The 26150-nt window shown below is 37.2% G+C and overlaps 1 protein-coding gene across 1 annotated transcript in view; it reads right to left on the reverse strand.

Annotated features, from left to right (window-relative positions):
• Nucleotides 1-26150, reverse strand: part of LOC145981385 (uncharacterized) — a 446659-nt gene that overhangs the window by 412332 nt on the left and 8177 nt on the right. The gene's annotated exons all lie outside the window — the stretch shown is intronic.

A 26150-nucleotide genomic window follows, 5' to 3' on the forward strand; every position in this document is an offset into this window, starting at 1 on the left:
AAAAGCTTTGAACTCTACAAATTTTTCAAATACTTTATCTTTAAATTCAAGAAAATATACAAAACTCTTCAGAGTATAATCATCAGTAAAAGTAAAAAAAAAATATTGTGCACCACCCCAACTTGATTCAAACATTGGTCCACAAACATCAGAATGTATTAACTCTAGTTTTTGTTTCGCTCTTTTTGCCATTCCCTTGGGAAAGGATGCAGTTTTCTACTTCCCCTCAATCCAAGGAATGCATGGTTTTGGGGTGTCATCCTGAAAACATACTTCATGAGCTAAATTATCTCTCAAAAGTAACATTCCTCTTAGACTCAAATGACCTAAACGTTTATGCCTTAGATCTTGTGAAGCATTAACTGACAACACAGCTACTGTCTCTTTACAATTTTCAAGAGAATTTACAGTAGTATTGTTTAAATTCATCACAGACAAATTTCCAGCCTGGTCTAACTTATAAATACCAGCTTTGTTGCTGTAAATTTGGAGTAGCCTTAATCTCAATAACAGATATATTGTAACCACTACACCTCTTGTTATGAAAAAGGGTAATCAACTTTTTTCAGTTACAATGTTAACAGACAACAAATTAGCAGTAATATCTGGAACATACTTCACTTCAGATATTAACTTCTGCACATTATTTTTGAGATTTACTTTCACATCACCAATTCCATTACTTATCACCTTTTGATTATTTGCAATGGTAATTTCAGATGATTTAGAATTTGAATATTTAAGAAACAAATCTTTACCTTTTACTCCTATGGGTCATTCCATGTGACTCGCGTTACAGTTAGAAGCATGATATTCTTAAAATTAAAATTCGTCTAGCACTCACATAAAAGTTATGAAACTCTTTCTTCCTTATAGGTTGTTACTCCCTTAAGGCTACATAATGAGTACTTACGAATGCAGAAAATGTGCCTTTTAAATTTAGTATGATTTTTTAAATTGTTGTGACACGTGTTACATTAAAATGGGCATCCAAATTGTCAACATCTACATTTTACTTGAATTGTATAACATACAACAAACATCAATGTCTGTTACCGAACACATAAATAATAGATACAAAAATAGGCCTTTCATGATAATAAATGTGATGTGACGCGCATTACAAAAAATGTGACTTGTGTTACATTTAGATCAGCAATTAGAAACATTAAGTATAACTACAATAAGTACAATAGTACTAAGTATTGTACTATAACCTTAGTACAATAGAACTCACAAGAATATAGATTTTATATTTATTGTGATTTTTTTATATGGTGTGACACACATTAGATTAAAATAGACAGTCGTTTTGTCAATATCTACATTAAAGTGGACACCCGATTTGTCAACATGTACATTTCACTGGAACTATGATCTTCTACTAGAGTATGCAAAAAACATCAATCACACAAATAAACATAATACATACATGTATGCAAAAAGAACCCTTTTATAAAAAATATATTAGTGACTCAAGTTACAAAGAATTGTGACTCATGTTACATTTAGTGTGTAGGCAAGTTTCAGTTTTTCTAGTCCAATCAACAATATAATTAGAGGGTAGAGTTACTCTCGCACAAGTTACAAGAGTAACAAGTCACATAGTAACAATAAAGAAATAATACTTATTTCAACAAGTTTGCAAAATGGAGAATTACAATTTATATAATTAAAAAAGAAAAATGTTGCAAGATACTTCACAAAATGCAAGAATGAAAATAAAGAATTACAATTTATGCAATGAAAATAAACATTTTGAATTACAGTAACAATACTGAGATAAGAAAATTAATTTCAAAGTACAGGAATCAAAACAAGTGCAACACAAATTATACAGTATAAGTAGTGAATGTTTGGAAAAACTAGCCTACACAAATTTATAATTGCCATGTGCATTGACACGGGTGGTTATGTGTAAAAATATTTCGTCTGGCGAAGACGGTCAACAGAGTGTAATTTACACATATTACTTAGTATTAGCTAAGAAAGTTATCAAAAATAGTTGTTCTGTGAATCAAAAATTATGGATGTAACAGTAATATTCATTTTTTAAGCACAAAGGCATGTCATGCGCACCATATTTTAGCCAACCTCATATGCAGTGGCAAAGTATGACATTTTTACGATGTCATCGCAAGATTTGCCAAACGTCAGGGTCGATCTTTCAATGGAAAGGCAGGGGGGCACAATATTTCTCTGCGATAAACGCCAAGGTCACTGCCAATTCAATGTAAAAGCTCATATCACAGACCTTACGACTACAAAAGACACATAATTCTATCCCATACAACGACAATTATTAAATATGATGGGAACTAAAAAGCAAACATCTCAATTGTCGTGTTTAAAGGTAAGAAGAACCTTTATGGTTCACCGCCAATTGTTGCTTTAATAATGAAAAGCAGATTCATATCGTTCAATGTGTGCTTTTCCTCTTAACAAGTGGAAATAGCAGTCATTCGAGTGGTGTGCCCAGGATTTTCAAAGAGGGGGAGGGAGTTATGTGTACTTTTTAGTAGTCATTCCTGAAGTCCTCATTTTACCATCTTTTTCTGCCTTATATTTCTTCCTTTTTTTTCAAAGAATATTGAGCCTAAGCAGAATTATGATCCTCACCACCACTGCTTGAGCACACCACTGGACACTCGGAAGAGTCTTGATGACTCCAGACAAACCCTGCCGTAGCTGTAAACATGGGGAAGGGGGCTGAAAATAGGGCCTGTTATGACACAGACCTTCAAGAGTGGGGGAAAGTACAGGTCGTTGGACCTGTCTGCCTGTTCTGAATCATTCAGTTGTTCTCGGCACTGGTAGAGACCACAGAGATTCGCACCATTCTGCGATGAGCTGGGCCAAAGAACACCATTGCCTTCAATATAGGAAACTTGACGGGAGGGTTTGGCGTGAGGGGTAGTACTGGGGCCTCATTTCGATGCACTAAGATTAGCAAATCTCTTGCGTATTTCAAGCTGTTTCATGCTGTCGCCTGGCTTATTTCACACAAATATGCGAGTATTCTGACTTACTATTTTCACTCCTTCTCTAAAATACATAAAATGCAATATTTTTATTATTTTCTCACCTCTGCTCATACACATCGTGGCTCCCGTTACACCTGCTTTTGCTGTATATCAGGCTTTTCCAACAAACAAGAAACCCATATTGCTCTTTTTTCATTGTGGTATTGTTATAGAAACATGCAAACTGTATATTTTGCAACAGAAGTAATTTGTTTTATAAATACTAGAAAAAATGTGTGTTTGTGTGACTCACGTTACTACTATGCATGTGTTTTAAAATATTGTTTTCAAAGCTATAAAACTTAATGCATTTAAATTGGTCCTCCTCAGAAATGAGTACCTGATTTAGTTCTTTCCAATGTTGCAAAAGTAGATAGTGTAGCAACTGTAAATCTACTTGTCATAAAACTGCAATAATCACACATTCCCTCCCTTGTTTTTCACCTACATTTTATCGAACTTCACAAGGAAGTAGAATCAAAACTTGCAATTTATATCGATTTCTAAAACTGAAATGTGATATTTTTGTCCTTTACCAACATGCCTGAAAAAAATCATGCCAAAATGAACAGTTTTAATTTTTCAGTGCTATGTCCCACTTTTCATGGAATGACCCATATGTGAAGTACACCCTGAATCTAGTAATCAGTTTCTTTATTTACTTTTGTCCTCTTTTACATGGCGAAGTTAAGGCTGTGGAGCCATTTCTTCCACTTGACCATGCTTACAAAAAAAATTGAATGTGGAATATTTAAATATTGAAAAAAGAAAGAAAAAATATATAACAATTACAGAGAAATAAGAAAAAAATACAAAGAAAAAATACGTATAAGAATGGTAATCTAACCTATAGATACGGGCACACACACACACACACACATATATATTTTTGCCCTTACACATACACACGTACAAACAAATACATAACATTACACTTACTTAAGCAGAGTCCAAAACTACACTTACTTAAGCAGAGTCCAACACTACACTTACTTAAACACAGTCCAAAACGGTGTACTTTGATGATAATTCGTCAAATTCAAAATCAGTTATCATCATTAAACATTTTACTGGCATAAGCACTGTGGGCAGTCAACAACAATGAACTACTGTGTTGAGAAGAACTTGGCCCTTGCTTCGTAACTGTAAATATATTATGGGCCTCAAAACTGACTGGAAACTTACGAATTTAAGTGAAATGAAGTTCGACATGCTGTATGACTGTCCACCACTATTACGTAATCACGATTGGAGTCATCATTGTTCTTACAGTGTATGTAGCATTGGATTTGTTTGAATTTTCTTGTTACCATGATTTCAGTACAAGAAAAATCACACAGCACAAATTTCGATTCAAAGCTTCACAAGCACTACATGCATTATCATGTCATCAGTCATGAGTACATCACAAAATTATGAAGAAAATTTCCACTCTCCAAAGTACATTGCAGCAGGCTCATAAGTCACCTGGCCTGGACCCATAACCTGTTAAATTTTAAGCCATTATTCAAAACTGATACTGTATAATTATTAATACGCTGAACTGAACAAGATGGATTTAAAAAATATTGATTGAGTCCCTTCACAGAATATATCACACATATGAAAAATTTAGGTGAACATATTTGAGTATGAGAATTTAAAAAAAACAACAACATTTTAACAATATGACTACAGAAAAGAAAGATTTCCACAATAAACTCATTCACACTTGAACAGCGAGTCGAACTTCATTCCTTTTTAAATTCGTAAGTTTCCAGTCAGTTTTGAGGCCTCTTAATATGTTCTCAATATGTTTACTCAGTGTTGACCTCAGTTTTGCAATCCGAGTTTCAGAAGTCAGGCCTGGGTTTTCATTGATTGGTTGATTTGGTGTTTTAAGTCCATTTTATGCACAGTAAGGGTAATCGGGACTGGATCTATAGCTTAAAGTGGGATCCGAACCACTATGTGCCTCCACGAGGTATCGAACCCGTGACCCCTTGATTACAAGGCAATGACGCTACCACTGCGCCATTCCAGAGGCCTCAGGTCTGGGATAAGTTGCCTCCAGTTATGCATATTTTAACAAAATTTTATGCATTCATGAACATAACAAAGGTTGACCTTTTGTCTAGTGAAGTCACCATTTTTATAAGTCTATGAAACGTGTATTGTTTAGTACAAAGGAACTGCATAGGAAGGTATAATAGGTACATAAGTAATATAAAGATATATTAGGTACTTTTACTTACAGATCATGTGATATAGATATAAGCCCTTAGGCATGTGAACAAAACAAACGAGTGGTAAAGTAATGCTTAATTATTTACTGATTGGAAGTATTTAAGTATAAAAGAGCAGATTAATGGAAGCCTGCATGTTACTCAACTTATGAATCATTCACAAAATATATTAATAACTAAACTATATAAGAGTTGTAAACCTAAGAGTTCATTTTTTTATGTTTCCTGATCCAAAGATATACAATTCTTAAACCATAATCTTGTAGGTGTAATTAGGTTATATCCCTTATGCTAGATGTTGGATGCTCCAGAAACTCATTGAAAAGTCCTTTATCTAGGAAATTAGTATCTACATTCTGAAGTATCAATGAAGAAAGCAAATGAACTAGGGGTTTCATGCTGAAAGTGGTATAGTACCTGTTGATCCTAGAGTGGCCCTGGCAAAACAAAGTAAGTTGCAGTATGACGAAAGGTTCTCTCGATTAGGGAAGAGAAAATACTGATTCTTTACACCACATTAAAAAAAATCTAATTTTTCAAACTATTTAATGCACATTAAATACATGCCAGAACACAAAAGGCTAAACAAGTATAAAACCTTCAATATAATATAATAAATGTTGAATAGGAAATAGGCTTTTAAGCTGTATGAATTTCTGAATGTCGTCTAAGATCTTGCTTCCATGCAAATGACTTCTTACATGTTGAACAAACAAAGGGCTTCTCTCCAGTATCAATCATTAAATGTTCCCTAAGATTTGACTTCAGTGTAAATGAATTATCACACACTGAGCATGCATGTATGGATAACTAAATGAGTTTCAAGACGTTTCTTCCATGTAAATGACTTTTTAAATGTTGAACACACATGAGCTTTTCTCTCCTGTACCAATTGTTAAATGTTTTCTAAGACGTTCCATCCATGTAAATGATTTGTTACATGTTGAGCACAGGTAGGGTTTCTCTCCAGTATGAATTGTTAAATGTTTACTAAGATTTGACTTCAGTGTAAATGTATTATTACACACTGAGCATGCAAATGGCTTCTCTCCGGAATGAATTATTAAATGTCTCCTAAGACCTTCCTTTCGTGCAAATGATTTGTTACATGTTGAACACATATGGTGCTTCTCTCCAGTATGAACTGTTAAATGTCTCCTAAGATTTGACTTCAGTGTAAATGCATTATTACACACAGAACATGCAAAGGGTTTCTCTCCAGTATGAATTATTATATGTTTTCTAAGATCTTCCTTTCGTGCAAATGAATTGTTACATGTTGAACACACATGGGGCTTCTCTCCAGTATGAATTGTTAAATGTTTTGTAAGACATTCCATCCATCTAAATGATTTGTTACATATTGAACACACATAGGGCTTCTCTCCAGTATGAATTCTGAAATGCTTTCTAAGATCTTGCTTTTGTGCAAATGATTTGTTACATGTTGAACACACATGGGGCTTCACTCCAGTATGAACTGTTAAATGATTTCTAAGACCTCCGATCCGTGTAAATGATTTGTTACATGTTGAGCACAGGTAGGGTTTCTCTCCAGTATGAATTATTAAATGTTTTCTAAGATCTTCCTTTCGTGCAAATGATTTGTTACATGTTAAACACACATGGGGCTTCTCTCCAGTATGAATTGTTAAATGTTTTCTAAGACCTTCCATCCGCGTAAATGATTTGTTACATGTTGAACAGACATGGGGCTTCTCTCCAGTATGAATTATTAAATGTTTTCTAAGATCTTCCTGACGTGCAAATGATTTGTTACATGTTGAACACACATAGGGCTTCTCTCCAGTATGAATTATTAAATGTTTTCTAAGAACGTCTTTACGTGCAAATGATTTTTTACATGTTAAACACATAATGGGCTCATCTTCAGTATGAATTTTTAAATGTTTTCTAAGATTTGACTTCTGTGTAAATACATCATTATACACTGAACATATGAAGGGTCTGTCTCTATTATGAGTTCTGGAATGTTTTCTAAACTCTTCCGTGCTGGCAACATTGTGAGTTTTCCAATGATTTCTAGAACTTTGTTTCAATGCTAAAGGATTGATACAGGTTGAACACAGAAAAGGCTTTTCACCACTACGAACTTCTGAATATTCCATGAGACATTTTATCTCCTTACATGATTCCTTGCACATTGAGCACTCAAAAGATTTGGATCTAGTATAATCTTGCACGTGAACCTCAGTTTCACATTTATCATTACACAAATTACTTCCATCATTCATAGTGGCAATACCTTCAGAGATTGAAGGTTTTATAGAGTCTCCTTTCCTTGTAGATTCTGGAGTAGTTCCACTATTCTTAGTTGCAGAGCTGAATGCTGTTTTCAGAGTTGAGCTGCAAGAAAGAAATTATTTTTGAAGTGATTTGGGTTTGAAGTTTTGGGTTGAAACATAAGTCTGTCTAAGATATGAATGTATATCATTGTTTGAATATTTTCATTGAAGAGCACATTTAATCAATGTATTCATGAGGTATAATGAATGAAGTTATACAAGAGGCTTGTCTAATGCTCTCTTTACTTTGTTCATTAACCTGTCGCCTTCATTGATTACCTCCAAGTTATCCCAGGAATGCGCTGCGTTTCATATTGCTTCAATACTGAAGCTATAAGGGACGTTACGAAAGTAGCCTCGCTGATAAGAGGACTGGAGGAGTAATAACCTCTAGTCAGGCATGAGTATAAATGTGAAGTCCGGAAGGACATCGCTCTCATTTCGCTCACAGTTTTACTCAGATACTACTTCGATACACTTGGTGCAGGATAACGGAGGACAAGTTGGTAAGAGTCGAAGTACGGACTCTGACATGATATGGACACAGCATACATCGTCATCTAGAACAGGACTCTACAGGAACTTCTGGCAGTTATGATAAGTGTTGAGAGAGCATTCTCACTCAGATATAACTTATCTTTTCCTTCATGACCAGGCCACGCCCCCTTTTGCAATTGTTATGAACCGTGAACTTCTCGCTTTATAATTTGATATATCCCGATGACCCTGTGTCCCCAATCTTCATTTGAGTCACACTTTATGGTGGAGATGCTTTGGGCTCTCTTGTAATTTTACACTCCAGTACCCCTATCCCAACTAACACTTTCCCTATACAACTTTGTACTGTTTTAATCAAGAATAACCACTCAACTATCACTTCATAATGGAGATGCTTTGTCTTTTTCAAACCACTTCGTACACTCCCGTGCAAAACAGTCATAAATTTTAAAGAGTTCTTCCCAGTAAGCAGATTTTTTTTTGTTAATTAACCTCACCCGTTGAACATTTTCATTGCATTCCAATCGAAAAGTTCAATTACATAATGCTACAAATAACTATTTTAATTTGTTAGTGACATAGTGTTTATTTTTATCCTGACATAAATGTATACTTGCTGTGAACTTACTTACACCTTCCCCCACTTGTTTTTCTCTGTTGTAAGAATAGTGTATGAAAAGCTCACAAATAAACTTGCTTGACGACCTTGACCATTCCCTAAATCAAATCCTCGAATTAGATACTGCGTTCACAGAACCCCCACCCCCCAGTACAACCCAACCCATAAATACCGCAACTTCACCACCACTAACTATATCTAAAACTGCTAACACAGCCTACCCACAATTCCTTCCTAGAAACACCCAAAATATTATGTAAAGCACCCGTAACCAGTACTCGTCAGTAACAGACCTTCAGATTTACCACCTACAATGGCCAGTATATCCCAAGTGTTGTATCATCATCCCTTTAGCGGGCAAAATCCTCAAGAGATCAAGCAATTCTTTAAATTTGAGGCGATTGCAATCACGACTAATTGGAATGACCCGAAAAATAAACAAATGCTACTCCTCGTTTTGACAGACATAACTTTGACCCACTTCCAGGACATTAAAACAAGACCAACCTTTAATGACATGACATATGCCAAGATCAAGAATGAAGTCAGTACTCTATTTAAGAGAGCTCACATGCGAAGTCAGCCAGTACAAATAGTATTAGAACGCAAAAAGTTGATGACTGAACCCATTCATGCTTATGTACGTAACAGCAAAGAAATCTCCAGTATTGAGGTACTTTCCTGAGGCATCCGAAGAACAGATTATATCGTATATAATAAGTGGATTGCATTCAGAATTTATTGGATGCTTAACTAACAACACATTTTTGAAAACAGAAGACCTGATTTCCCATTTACAGAATTTTGAACATCAAGAGGCATTAATTCGGTCTCGTTTCATTGAAGAACAGAGGGATATAGAGCACACATTAGCACAAACAAGGCATAATCAGATAATGAACTATACTGCCTCTCCCCCACTTCCCAGCTGTTCATTCCCACTCAAATGCATGTTCAGCACATTCCTCAAGTCACTCAAAGTCCAAACCCACCTGTCCCGCAATGTAACCAATTATCACATACTTTACCCAAGCAAAACAACATATATTGTCACCCAGTTAGTTCGCTAAGTCCACACTATGTGGAGCCTCAATCAGCGCCAAAACAACAAATAAGTGACAAAGGGACTCCTAGTGTCAAAGTAAATCAAGTAGACGAGATTACAGCTCAGGTACAGGGTTTATGTCTCTCCATGAAAGAAACACAAATTCACAGCTCTGTATTTGACTTTTGCACAAATATCCTCGAATTTGCACGTAACTCTAATAACACAGCAAATAACAAGGATGAAAGATATAAAAGTGAGGGGAACAACAATAACTTTCCCACTCACAGAAACAACTACAGGGCTAATCAAAAGGACAATACTGTTCAAACACTAGAGGTCAATATAAGGGTTCTCAAAGATTTAAATCAAGGGGACAATATAGAAATACGGCTAATCGGTAAAACACTAATGAACCACACTGTTTGGGGAGCTTTACTCACCACAGAATCTCCCCTCTCTCTTCCCCTCACCTAACGAACTCGTGCATCAAAAAGTTAAAACAAAATAATAATGTAAGACTAATGAAAATTCCCCCCTTACGCCCATGAATATTTGTAGTTTACTTGCTTATTTTTAATTATTCATTTTATTGTTTATCATATTGCTCAAGTCAATCAAAATGGATGAATACCCCACATAAATCAGAATTAATCAATAAGTTTTGATTTGACTCACTACGTATCCAGCAAGATTGGTATTCACGGCTTTGTTTTTTTTCCATTCACCGGCACATTCTATGCTTCGAAAGAAAGAAAAAGTCAGGAAGTAAATAAACTGAATTGGCAATCGTTGCCATGCTAAGTCCATAAGTCAATGTTGCCAGGTGAACTGTATAAATTTGTAACTGCCAGCACTGAAAATGGATCACTCCTGTCATGATAATTAAGTTCAAGCACCTTGTTCTTACCAGCATTGTATAAGTGAACTCTTACCTCCACTTTATGTTATTTAATGGAACGTTCACCCTTTAAAATTATCCCAGTGGTTTTTTTTTTCATTCCATCAGTCGTCCTTGTTTTTAACTCTTATAATTTTATTGCTATTATTTACATTACATTAGCTTACATATTGTTAGGGCGAGTCAGGAGCACGTTAATACAATTCCTGTACAATTATACTTGACCCATTTTACATACCTGTTATCTTACATAAAATACTAGGAGGAAATGCCTAGTATATACACACACTAGATTTTTCTTAACCTGATTTCCCCTTTTTCTTCATTTACAGACAAGGCACTGAGATGTCTCTAACATGCTACACGAATCTCACTCTAATTGTGATAGCTGCAATAATGATCTTATTTCTCATATCTTCGTCATATTTAAGTCATGTTGCTGTAGTTCCCCAGCCAAGCCTACGACCACCAAAATTTCAATCAAACTGACAATTAATTCCCCATTGAACTACAGTCTATTTCTTGTGCCCCCACGCCATCTTCTCATAGGTCATTGGAGGAACAATCTTCCCTCATAAAAACTGTCACAAAGTAACTTGGGTTTCACCAGATAGCATTACAGAAAACCAAATAGACCATATAACAATAAGCAGGAAGTTTAGGAAATCACTAATGGATGTAAGAAATAAAAGAGGAGCAGATGTAGCCAGTGACCATCATCTTGAGGTAGTCAAATTTAAGCTAAAAATAATGTCAACATCCAAGAAGTTTGAAGGAAGAAAAAAGAAAATTAATGTTCAAAGATTGACAGAGAAAGATAAACAAAAGGAATTTAAATTAGAAATAAATAATAGATTCCAAACTCTCTCAGAAAGAACAGAGCATGAACCAGATATTGAAACAAATTGGGAAAATGTGAAGAGAATCTACTTAGAAACTGGAGAAGGTACTTGGAATTAGAAATCAACTACAAAAAGACTCGATGGTACTTGGAATTAGAAATCAACTACAAAAAGATTCGATGTCTCAAGACACTTGGAAAATAATAAGAAATAGGAAACAAGCAAAACAAAAAATAAACCAAAGCAGAACAAGATTACAGAAAGCAGCAGCCCAAACAGATAAAATAGATAAAAAGGTGAAGAAATGTTTGAAGAGAGGTAAGAGGAAATGGGTAGAGGACTTAGCACAAAATGCAGAAGAAGCAGAAAAGAGAGGTGACTTAAAACAGTTATATGATATAACTAACAAATTATCCAGAAAAACATTCAGGAAGAGTAAACTGGTGAGAGATAGAAATGGTAATCTATTGCTAACCCAAGAACAACAATGGAAAGATGGAGAGACTATTTTTCAGACATATTGAATAGAGATGGGAAAAGAGAAGAAACTTGTAATCGAACAAGAACAGAACGAAGTAGAAAAGATACCAAAATTAAATAAGGCCCCCAACTAGAGCAGAAGTTAGACTAGCAATAAAGCAAATTAAGAATGGCATGGCTCCTGGAATGGATAACCTCAATCTGGAACTAATTAAAGCTAATGAGGAAACTTCCATTGACCTATTACAACCGATGTTAGAGAAAATAAGGAATGAAGAAAAAGTTCCATTAGAATGGACAGAAGGTTTAAACTTTTGGGTCCCAAGCATCTCGGTTGAGATACCCAAATGTAACCCTTGTGGTCCCAAGCATCTCGATCGAGATGATGTGTCAAGGTCATAGTTTTTACGTTATAACTTTTCTATTGTTGGCTAGAATTTCGATTTTTTAATATATATATTGTTCCTAACACACGTATTTAACAGAAATGTTTCTTGCACTTTTCTTTTCTTCATGAAAATGGAGGGGAAAAGGTGGGAAAAGGGACTTCTCTTTTGTGTCTCTTTTCAAGGGAAAATTTTTGCCAACAAAGGAAGAACAGCTTTGTTGTTCTAAAGCAATGCTTTTCGCTCCCGCCTGGTAACTGCATTCGAAGGAAGCTTGTTTATCAGTACCGATGTCAAAATGGAAGTTTTCCGTGCGGGCGCAAACAGGGGGTGGGGGGAGACTGGTTGTTGAATCTGCCTTGTGAGAATGGAATTTCGAGGTGCGCTGAAGGAAACCTTTGTTTTTGAGCACAAGTGTTCCACAAGTTGCAACACAGGTTACCCTGCATTGTCTAAAAATAGAATTTCAAGCAGCTGCAAGAATCGGCACTCATTTTTCACTGCGTTCTAGCTTTTCGTCCATGAAAGTTGTGCATAGGTGTGTGTCGTTTTGTGCCCAAGTGCGAGGATATTTTTTGAGTGAAGTGACAGATTTCCAAGAGCTTTTATGTCATCTACGTGTTTTTCTTGTGGTATGAAAAGTGTGCTAGTGTCGTATGTGCCTGCTGTGTCCCCAAAAGGCTTATAGTCGACCATGGCTGCCCACGGTGATCTCCGTTCTGATGAAATCTTAAGGAGCTGGAGGATATGGATACAGACTCCGAGTGGGATGAAGAAGAGCTTGACATTCCCTCTGGGTCACAAAGACATTCCCCTTCCCCTCCTTCTGCTGCCATCCGACTGGCAACTACATTCCCAAACTGGTAGAACTGCTCCCAACACCCAACCTTTCCTAGGACAGACTGGACTGAAGGTTCGACACATTGATGATGCATCCTCTTCCTTGGACTTTTTTTCTTGACTTTCCCTGAAGAAATCTTCCAGTATCTGGTGACTGAAACCAACAGGTACTACCACCAACATATCACAAAGCACCCAACGACAAAGCCCGAATGTGACGTGACCATTGTCGAAATGAATACTTTCGTTGGTTTGACAATACTGATGGGACATGACCGCAGATTACGTTGTCGAGACTACTGGTCCAGAAAACCCCACCTTCACACACAGTTTTACGGACAACAGATTTCACGTAACCGCTTTTATCACTTGCTCAGATTCCTACACTTTGAGGACAACACGAAGAACCCCTCCCCCCGCCCCAAGATCCCGATTATGACAGGCTGTGGAAGATGAGGTTTGTCTTGGACAATATCAATGAGCTTAGCTCTAATTGCTACTATCCTACAGAGCATTTAGCAGTTGATGAAGCTATGGTCTTGTACAAAGGGAAAGTCATCTTTAAACAGTATATTCCAAAGAAACGCAAGAGGTTTCGAATCAAGATCTACAAACTCTGTGATTCTTTGGGATACACCTATGACATGACCGTATATCTGGGCAAGGACAAGAACAGAGCGACTGCCACGACATCAGCGATGCATGGTTTAGTTGTAGCATTGACGGAGAAGGTGAAGGGAGTTGGTCATAAATTATTTATTGACAACTACTTCTCTTCTCCAGAGCTATTTGATGATCTCGCAACAAGAAGTATCTATTACTGCGGGACCGTCAACCCCCAACGAAAAGGCCTCCCACCCAACTTTTCAAAGACTGACTTGAAGCTGAAGAGAGGTGACCTATGTGTTCGGGTGAAGAATGACTTGACTGTGATATGTTGGAAAGACAAGAGAGAGGTGCACCTGTTGATGAACATCCATCAGTCACCAGCTGAGGGAAATTTCTTGAATGACCATGGCAACGTACTCAAGCCGGCTATTGTATGCGAATACAATAGCCACATGGATTACGTTGACAAGGCCGACTGCATGACTAATTCCTGCGGTGTCCAATGAAAGACCATGAAGTGGACTGTCAAGCTCTTCTTCCACCTACTCAACCAATATATCCTCATCGCCTACCTGCTCTTCAAGATATTTCATCAGAACGTGAGCACTGTGAGTTCCGTGAGAAGTTGGCTATAAGTCTTTTGGGGACAAGTGGCGGGCGAGGCACTCGAACCTCAGCTCCCCAAGGTGCGGCACAACTTGGTCCACCATCAAGTTCATCTACATCCACCAAAACGTGTTATGAGGTTAGTGGCTTCCGTCACTTCCCCACCATGACACGGGAACAACAGAGATGTGTGCTGTGCGGGCCACAAACTTCACAGCGAAGTAGATGCCGCTGCGTTACCTGCAAGGTGTCCCTGTGTTTGGAGTCATGTTTATGGAGTACCACTAGAAGTAAGGCATCATGGCTCCAGACTAAGCCTGGGAGCTGGAGCAGCAAAGGTAAATACAAAGAAACCTTCTTATTTGTACTCTTCTTCCTATATTTTTTAAAATTAATTTTGGGGGTTTCCTCCTTTTCCTCTCCATATATATGCCGAATTTGCAATAAATTTTGCATTTTCATATACTTTTTGGGGGGTAGGGGGAATCTGAATATGTGATTCATTCTGCATACAACGGTATATATTTCATATCTCTAGGGCAATTAGTTTCTGAGCTATAGTCATTTCAATGTAACTCAGCATTTCGGTCAATTCCGAAGCTTGAGACAGTGGCCTACAAGCCTTTCGTTTCAGGAGTAAAACTCGCGTTACATTGGTCATATGACAATGATGCAAATATTTTTCTGTTTCTTACATGCCAGCGTAATTTCTATGTGCATTTTGAACTTTTCATATCCTTTTATCGGGGGGGACGGGGGGGGGGGAGAAACCCCATTTAAAAAAAAATCAGGGGATTTCCCCCTTTTCCCTCCGTATATACGCCGAATATGCATAAATTATATATCGTCTGAATGTGTGATTCATTCTGCGTACAACGGTATATCGTTCATATCTCCAGGGCAAATAGTCTCTGAGCTAAAGTCATTTCCAGCGCTGAATTTTGAAGCTTGAATCAGTGGCATGCCGACCATTCCTTTTTGGGGTACAACTCACGTTACATTGGTCATATGATAATAATGCAAATATGGAATAATGTTCCTTACATATCAGCGATCATTTACATGTGCATGTCGACACTGTCATGTACTTTTTTCTTGGGGGTAGGAAGGGACCCCTTTTTTCCGAAATTTTGGAATTTTGAGAGTTAGCCCCCTTCCCCGCCACATATACGCCAAATTTTCATAAATTTCATATGTCTGAATCTCTTGTTCATTCCGCGTACAACGGTATATCACTCATCTCTCTAGGGCAATTAGCCTTCGATCTACACTCATTTAATTGAAACTCTGCATTTTGCTCAAAATCGGCTCGGGACCAAGGGGGTTACATGTGAAAATGGTCTTGGAACTCTAACGGTTAATAGTAAAGCTGCCAAAAAAAAGGGAGTCCGCAGACGTAGTTGTGTCGATTTAATACATACTCTAAGAATATTTCTGGAACAAAACAATGAATGGCAAGCCAGCTCATATCTTACATTCATCAATTTTGAAAAGGCTTTTGACTCAATAAATAGATGAGTCATGTTGCAGACACTAGCAGACTATGGTATTCCAACGAAGATATTAAACCTAATGAAATATATGTACGAAGGTTTCAGGTGCAAAATCCTACATGAAGGACAGCTTACAGAATACATAGATGTTACAAATGGACTGAGACAGGGCTGCATTCTTAGATGTTACAAATGGACTGAGACAGGGCTGCATTCTATCTCCGACAATATTTCTGCTAATACTAGATCCAGTTATGAAGAAAACTATGGGTTGCAGGAAAAGAGGAATACAATGGGGACTCAAAGGTAGAATAGAAGATCTAGATCTTGCGGATGACATCTGCTTATTATCTCAAAGACTTAGCGACATGAAGGAGAAACTAAAAAGACTACAGGAGGAAGCAAAGATAGCAGGACTCACTATTAATGCGAACAAGACTAAAGAAATGAGAGTCAATGCAAGAGAGAAAGAAAAATTTAATGTTTGCCATGAGCTGGTTGAACAGGTAGAGTCATTTACATATTTAGGAAGTGTCATAACAAAAGAAGGAGGTTCAGATGAAGATATACAAAATAGAATCAAGAAAGCCAATGTGGCATTTATACAAGTGTATCCCATTTGGAAAGCCTGCAATGTTTCTAGAAAGACAAAAATACGGATTTTCAATACACATGTAAAATCAGTTTTACTATATGCTTGCGAAACATGTAAAACCACACAAGTTAACACGAAAAGAATACAAGCCTTTATTAATCGCTGTCTCAGGCATATCCTAAATATAAAATGGCCAGAAATAATATAAAATGAAGAATTATGGAGAGAAACTAAACAACAGCCAATTGCAACTCAGATAAATATAAAAATGGAGTTGGTTAGGACACACCTTATGGAAACCAACTGGAGCAATAGAGAAAGCAGCCTTAGACTGGAATCCCCAAGGAGCCCGGAAAATAGGACATCCGAAGAAGACATGGAAGAGAACAGTAGAAGAAGAAGAAGCCGAGAAAGGAAAAACATGGAGAGAGGTCAAGGAGTTGGCACGTCACAGAACCAAATGGAGGCATTTCACTAAAGCCCTATGCTCCTGATGCAGCAAAATGAATTAAGTCAAGATACCTTTCCTTCGTCTTATCGCAACTATCGAGAGAATGGATGCATATAGAGAGGGAAATGATAATGTATAATGAGTGAAGCTAGAGAAGTCTCGTTTAATGCTCTCTTTATTCTGTTCATTAACCTGTCACCTTCATCGATTGCCTCCAAGTTATCCCAGGAATGCGCTGCATTTCATATTGCTTCAATACTGAAGTTATAAGGGACGTTACGAAAGTAGCTTCGCAGATAGAGGACTGGAGGAGTAATAACCTCTAGTCTGGCATGAGCATAAAGGCGAAGTCCAGAAGGACATCACTTTCATTTCGCTCACAGTTTTACTCAGATATTACTTCGATACACTTGGCGCGGGATAACGGAGGACAATTTGGTAAGAGTCGAAGTACGGACTCTGACACGATATGGACACAGCTTACATCTTCATCTAGAACAGGACTCTACAGGAACTTCTGGCAGGTATGATAAGTGTGGAGAGAGCATTCTCACTGTTATAACACATATTTTCCTTCATGACCGGGGCGGGTCCCTTTTTGCTTTTGTTATGAACCGTCAACCTCTCGCTTCATAATTTGATGTATCCCTGTGACTCTGGATCCCCGATCATTATTTGAGTCACACTTCAGTATATACCAGTAATAACTTGGAAGGAGATATTAAAACTAGGTGGTCACTCTAGGATCTTGATAAAATTCAAGTAAAATTTCCGGTTTTTACGACAAACTTTCCAAAAATTCATGGGTATAAGCAGATGCTTTCTCTACCACAGCCATATGTATTAACTCCTCTCACCACCCACCCACACAAATATATTAACAATATAAAGGGTCTGTGCAAGTCCAATTCCTGAAAATTTTTATTTCAATTCAATTACTAAACAGTGTGTGTGTATACAGTGTCCCGCTTAAAAGTACTTTAAAAGAAAAAAAATAATTACGTGTAATATTTAACCAAGAGCACCTTAAACCTTACGTAGTTTGAAAGGTAATCTCAAAATGCTTTTTCTCCCGCGCTTGCAAAACGTCAGCACTCGAACTGTGTGCACGTGCTTGCGTGAAAATGGACTCAACTGAATAGAACAGTCATAGCATCAGTAGCCATGTGGACTCCACAGCAGGTATGGTGTGTTTTTCCTTTGGGGTTTTGTAGAGTCACAAGCATACCAGACACGAGTTCATGACCTTCCTGATCTACGACAGGGCATTTGTGCTGCAATCCGAAATGTGACTAGTAATTGCTGAACTACACATGGGTGTAGCTTGAATACAGGTAGGACATTTATTGAGCAACTATTGATGCTCATATTGATGTGTACTACTATCCGTGACAAAAATTTGAGCTTGTAAAATTGAACTCCGTGGGAGGAAAAAAAGTCAAAAATACCTCATTGGAAAGCCTCAAGTACCTACTTTTTAATAAACATTATCTGAAAATTAATCTTAACTTTGATTTCTTACTATAATGAAAAATCACCGAAAAGTGTAGTTTTTCTTCCAATTTTCATGAATGGAGAACTTAACACCATACAGTTCATAATCGACTGTACAGATAATCTAGAGATTTTGTATTTGAAGTTTGGTTATCCTTGCACCTCTGTAGAAAAAATCAAATGCATATTTTTACTAGATACTTTAAAATTTTACATTTTAGGGAAACGTGCAAAAAATTTGAAATGCATAATTACAAATTCAATGAAATTGCAAAAAAACTGTTGATATAACGCATTTCATCAAATTCCAGAAGTTTGGCGTGTGTACCTCAAATATGGTTCCAGATATTAATTATTCTTTAGTCCAGTCCCAATTAGCCTACCTGTGCATAAAGTGGACTTAGAGAGAACACAATTCAACTCGGCTTGATATGAACATAATTTTCCCAGTATTATTTTATGTTGCACATTTAAACAGATATATTGAGTGCAACGATGTTCGATGAGGATCATTTAAATGAAGTCGATAAGAGATCCAGTCTTTTCTGTATACAATAATAATGCACCTGCTGTGTACAATGATTTCATAAGAAATGGGAACAGAGAGAGGTGCATACTAGCGATAGCAATGCATAAGATTTATATTTTAAAAAAAATGCGCATTTGAAGCCTTCACGCCAACTAACATTTTAAAATATATTTTGAGCAAAAACGCATTATAAATTATGATTATCTCGCAAAATTCACTTAATCATCGTGTCGGGTAGTGGTGGTGGTTTCAGTATTTAAGGTGTTGCTATACATTCCACCTGAAATATTGTTTTATATTTTAGTTATGTTAGGACTCAAATATTTGCGATTAAAGTTACTACCTGAGCGCTAGTGTCGCTTACAATATGACCGCTCCATTTGGATAAATCTCTGATTACATTCAGTAGTAATACATAACAGCAGCGTGTCGTCATGGCTGGTATGGAAGAAACGTTTAAATTATGCAATATTTTTCAGTATTGCGAATGCAATGTGAATTCCAGGAACCATAACGAAGGTGAAACTGTGCTGAGAAAGAAGCATTTAATTATGATAGAGAAAAATAACACGGAGAATGCAGTCTTCAAAGCAGTGCTGTTTCATCTGCATAGGTTGTAACAGGGGCTCTCAGAAATGTTTAAAAATAAAGCAATTCACCTCTGTTTGTAAAGCTTGGGCAGGAAAAAAATGTAAACATACGGTTGCGGTTCTTCCATCAAAGAGGCAGTCTGGTTTAATAATAACACAGGATAATAATAATAGAATTCACAATTTCGTAGAGTCTACCTTCAATGAAAAAGGACTTACTGAATGAAACAGCCACATTAGCATGTCAAATTTCTTATTCTGGTTATATTCATGATTACGGATATTAATTAATTCTAAAAACTATTTTCATCTTCGCACTTAATCGACTTGCACTTGTTCCAAATTTCATACATAATACCACAAACAAGGTCTGTGATAATACTTTGCTTTCGAAAAAAAATGTTTTATTCATAAAGAATAATTTAAAACTTTATACTTTACTTTCATGGTAATAGATTCATCTTTCCAAAAATAAAGTAAACAGCCTCGTCTATTCTTCATAATTTCCTTTCCACATTTCAATGTTGTCCCCCATGCCAATCTTCAGTCAGTGAATTCTGTTTTCCCTGATTTATTTCCAAATTTCATTTTGTTCATTCCACAGATATAAACATTTCAACTGTCTTGGCCCACAAAACGATTTAGAGCAAAAAAAAAAAAAAAAACTGAACAGTAGACATTACTCTTTAGACATATCCCATGTTTTGAACTACTTCAACACAATATAGTATCCTACATAGAATAGTTCCGTAAAGTCCCAGCAGATGGCAAGTCGGATAATTTTAATCGCGAATTGTGATCCACTATCAATTTATAACTCGCAAACATGGCACGAATCAATTGCACTGTAGTGACTATTGTTTGACCAACCGAGTTATGCGTGTGCATGAGGCCAGGAGAATGTTCTTGGAATTACAAGACTTTGTCTAACACATCACGCAAGGCTGTACTGAGGGGTAGTTGCAGTGTGCTTGCTCTTGATAGAGAAAAATATAATATGTGTGCATCCAAGCCTGCATGTGTGTCTATGAGAGAGGGGGGGGGGTTGCATTTTATTATTGTCTGTGTAGACGAGGCATTTGATATGCATAAATCTAGTCTATACATATCCAAAGTACATGTGAAAATATCAGGGTAATGTCCAGATTAGTTCCAATTTTAGTCCTGAATATATCCTTGCACACAATGAAATAAAATATCCAGATAATGTCCTAATCATGGGAACCAAGTCACATTGATATCCAAAACATGTCCTTTCTGAATATCCACTGGGTGGACATTTGGATGTTCAGAGGATATTCAATGGATGCCTACTGGACATTCCTGGATATCAAGAATTTATCATGAATATCCAGAAGATATACAATAGATGTCTTCTAGATATTTGTGTGCTGTATGGGGAGCAGCATTTGATGGGTGTTGGGTTTGGTGATTATGAATGTTAAGTGAAGATGTGCAATTTTTAGGCAATAAGTCATTAGCTGACATCACAAGCAAGACTAAATTTTGTCTACAGACGCGGGCAACATGTACGTAAGTGTTGAACACACACTTATGTGTGAAATCATAAATCTTATATTTGTACCAAATTTGTTCTTCTGAAGCGATACTACGCTATCCCTGACTACAATGAATTTGTAATTTGCATGTAATACACACACACATGATATTATTATGTAGTTGAATGAGAATACAGTTACTTCAGTGTTTATAAAAACATGTATATATATTTATTTTCAAGGGAAGATCTTAAATTTATTTAAATTGGGCTGAGGGATGTGACTTAAGGATGCAATTTCCAAGGTAATCAGGACAAAATACTAGTATCTGATGACATGTCACTCATATCCCCACATTTTGGAAAATCATTTAAAACAACTTTGGAAATTTGGAAATTGGGTACATGCACCTGTCTCCTAATTGACACAAAAAATATCAATCCTGTCTCATAGTAGGAATATGTAAATTCAATTCACCAAAATTTACCCAACACTAAAATAATAAGGGGCAGCAATGAAAGAAGGCAACCTTTGTGGTTGGAATAAATTTTCCGAAATTTACGCATTTTTTCCAAAACATGCTTTCCTTACATGACTAGCTAAACGATTTGATTGAGACATTTAATGCCAAACTCTATTTTTTTAAAACAGAAAAAGGCACGCAGTGGGATTTAAAGGAATACACAGTCTTGATGAAATGTTACGTCTAGTAGCTGCATGAGCTTGTGCATTTAATGGGTGCATTCCAAAATTTGCACGAGTATAATTCAAAGGCATAATGGCAACTTGCCGTTCCATAAGTGCTTTCCTGAGTTTTGTGTAAGAACGAACTTATTGCTAACACATGCAATAAATAATTTATGTAGTATGTAAAGTGAACCAGGCAGGTGTTCGGCCAGAGTGAAACATCTGAAACATGTGATCACGTGCAAGTGAATTTCACACACTATTCAAGTTAGTGATGAAAATTATTAAAAATTCTTTCTAAAAGAATGTATTTAAGATTTGGTCAAAATCTGAGTGTAAACAGAGGAACAGCTTATATATATTAGGGAGATTATATAGTGACATGTGTGACTTTTGAAGGAAAAATCTGGAAGTAATTTGATTTTAATTCATATATTTGCAAACAAAACGATTGCTTTTTTCCTAAATTATTTTGGAGTAAGGGTCATATGCTCAACATGGAACAACCAGCTGATTTTTCTCCTCGCATGATCTAGTTTGTGCTCCAAAGTTTGCTTTCTGTACAGTACTTGGTAGTTAGTTTTTTAAAACATGAAGAGACAAGGTGCATCGATAAAGACAATACTTACGTAAAGTATAAACTAGTGTTCTGTGTGCAACACTGGCTATCAGCGGCCTACGTTGTTCAAGCATGTTGACCCAGTGTACTATTAGCAAGTCATTCTCACTTGTCGACAAAGCGAGTGGAGAAGGGTTGTGAGACGACGTAAGTATATGACGCCCATTAAAGATTTTCTCCTAACATGTTAAATTGTTCTGATTCATTTCCATTTGTAATAATCATTGCTTACACTGGCTTGTTATCGAAGACCAATGAATAAGGAACTTCATTGTCCTTCTCCGTTGGCCAAGCTCAGGCCCTAAACATAACATCCCCATGTCTTGAATTTGTTGCATTCATTTTTTTTTCAGACTATCTTTATTGATATCTAACCCCCTATTTGTTTATAAGACTTCAGCTTTCAATTTTTGTCTAATGGCAGTGTGCACGAATGCCGATTATTTCGAAGTTCAGATGAACGAGATCAATTTTAATCCACTCTAAATGAACTTGGTTTAAAGATTTGCATTGCATCAATGAAAAACCACATTCACTAGTGTATGCAGCAAAACAGATCTTTGAGAAGATGCCGTTAACAAAACTCGAGAGAGATGTATTAAAAATTTGTTACATACAACTGAAAGAGTATCCATTATGGATATTTTGTTGGTAGGAATCATGAAAGGAAACCCAAGCAACCTTGTGAGATACACATGTATTAATGTACAAGTTAGAAAAACCTGTCTGACCCTCTGATATACGTGTACACATGTGCACATGTCATGTTACAAAAGCTTGTCTGATTATGAAAACCTTCGAAATAATCTCCCGCATTGTCCACAGCATGCTGCCATCAATGTGGAAGACGTCGAATACCATCAGCAGCACCATCCTCTGCACCATGCCTGAAGCGGGTGATATATCTTCGCACAACATTTTCAATGTCCATGCGGGTCGCATATCGTGTACCATGCAGTGCTTCTTTCACCTTGGGGATGAGGTCGAAATCACACGGCGACAAATCCGGTGAATACGCTGGATGCTCCAACTCTTCCCATCTCCATCGGTGCCTTATGTGGCCTTGGATTATTGTGGAGTATGATTGCATTGTGCAGTAAATCTCGATGCTTCTCCATAACGGCACGTTGTAGATGTCGCTGCAGGAAGTCTTTGTAATACACTTATGTGACTCTGGTGCCATGAGGAATGAAGTGACAAACATGTACTCCCCTTGTGTCATATGCCACAATCACCATCAATCGTGTGGGCGAGAGTTTCTGCCGAAACGTCTGCCTAAACGGTGATCCTGGATGTCTCCACTCAGGGGACTGCGATTTCAACTCTGGTTCATACGCCCTGGCCCAGAATTCATCCATGGCGATGATCTTGGAAAGAAAGTGGTTCCCTTCATTCTCATAGCGCTGTAGGTGATGGGAACAAATTGCATATCATGTCCACTTTTGAACCTCCGTGAGGGCGTCCATCGTTTCTCGTTCTCCAACAACTGTTCCAGCACGGCACGTGACACATCGGTGCGCACACTCGCAGGCCGGCCTGACCGTTCCATGTCGCTGGTTGATTGGCGTCCTCTCTGAAACGCTGCTACCCATCTCGACAGTTCGATATGGCAGAGCGATATTCCCTAACGCTTCTACCAATTCTTGATGGAAATCACTCCCATTTCTCCCGCGGAGGACGGACACTTTGATGTACGATCGCTGTTCCAATCTGGTCATTTCCATCTTACTCCACGATTAACTCACAACTGTTTTCCCAGCGCCCCGTGCTCGTCCAGTAATGTACAACACAACAAGCCATCTATTGACCAGCAGATAAGGTACTCCTGTCAGGCTTCCTCCTGGAGTCTCAATTTTCCGTCCACCTTTGCATATAATTAAAATATTACTGGGTTGCCATGACTTACTTCCCAAGAAGATGCCGTTAACAAAACTCGAGAGTTCTTTGATGGTAACACTTTTAATGAAAGCGCTCAAACTTTCCACCTGCAAGAAATAAACGAAACCGAAACAATGAAAGTGATAAACGAAATATCATCCAATGCCTATGGTAATGATGGAATATCCATAAAATGATTAAACTATTATTACCGCACATCTTATGTCCTCTGACGCACGATGTAAATTTCTCATTCCGGACTGGAAAATATTCAGCCAGCTGGAAAACAGCACTTGTTGTTCCGATACAAAAGAAAAAAAGTAATGAAGTCCCTGAATGAGCTTCGACCAATAAGTCTCTTAAGCCTCGCGACAGGTTAAGTTTGCAGCAAGTTTTATGTATTAATCCACGCGAGAACAGCTCTTAGCGTCTCCCGTGCCAATTTTGCCTCAACCGTAGAGCTGATCATGTCACAAGCAGCAAGAAAATCAGCAGTATTGCAGCGGAACTATATTCTGCGCGCGCGTTTGAGTCTATATGTGTGAAATGTTGCTGCAAACTTAACCTGTCGCGGGGCTTACATATATTTTCCAAAATCACTGAAAAAATTGTATACAAGCGAACACGTTAATGACCTAGATCTGCTTCCGAAATGTCGATCTGGTTTCAGTCCTTCACATAGCACAGCAACGGCATTACTTAAATTCACTGACGATTTATTACAATCAATAGACAAGAGAATGGTAGTAGCGTTAGTATTACTGGATCTCACTAAAGCCTTTGACAGTGTTCATCACCACATGTTCTTACGCAAATTAAAATACTTCAATTTTTCACATCCCACTCTTTGATGGCTTAGATCTTATCTGAACAACAGACAACAGGGAGTATACATGAAAGTTGCCGTTCATCCACTCGCTCGTACCTTGTCATTGGAAACTGGTGTCCCACACAGATCCATTCTAGCCCCTCTCCTCTATACCATTTTTACAGCCGACATACCTACCGTAATCAATCACAGTAAAGGTCATTTTTATGCAGATGATACTCAACTACAAATTCCATTTCCCCTAAAATCGACGGATGCAGCCTTAGCTTTGCTCAATGATGATTTATCCAGCATAAAAACTTGCTGTAAAAGTAACGGAAAAAAAATAAACCCACAAAATCAACTTTCTCTGTTATTGGTTCCTGAAATAGTCTCTCTGTCTGATAAATCCAAACGAGATAAGCATCAAACTAGACACATCTATAATCCCTTATTCAACAGAGGTGAAAATCTAGGCGTCATTTTGATTGAACACGTTAAGTGGGATATTCATGTCCAAGAATACATTTTAAAAATCTTATGCTGTGCAAATATCGCTGTACAACTCTAAAGAATGCCTAAACACAGAGATTAAAATGAGACTAATACAATAACTGATATTTCCAATACTGAACTACTGAGACGTAATTTACGGACCAAATCTATCCGCTCGAAAGAAAACCAAAATTCATGTTTTCGTTTTGTGTACCATATAAAAAAATATGATCATATCCTCCCAAGCTTAAACGCAAACAAAATGTTGAAAATGGCCAGATGCCGTAAAATTACATCTGTGTTGTTTTATTCAGACCAAAACACCTAAAAACCTATGCAAGAAATTGAATTCACAAGGGAAATACATGATTACAAAGCAAGGGGAAAATCAAAACTTGAGCTTCCAAAGCAAGACACTAGTTCTTTTCGAATCATCATTTACATATTCAGCTGCAAGCGTGGAATGAACTTCCTTCTTCCATGATGTCCCTCACTAATAACAACAACTTCAAAGACAAACTAAAAACTATATTGTTAAATGAGCAATATCTGAGCAATATCTGTGTTCCAGCACTCATGAATAACAGCTCTCATTTCTGAACCAAATTCCGAAAAACAAGTATTTCCATTTT

This window comes from Lepisma saccharinum, chromosome 29 (genome assembly GCF_977018435.1).
Source record: "Lepisma saccharinum chromosome 29, izLepSacc3.1, whole genome shotgun sequence".
Lineage (NCBI taxonomy): Eukaryota > Metazoa > Arthropoda > Insecta > Zygentoma > Lepismatidae > Lepisma > Lepisma saccharinum.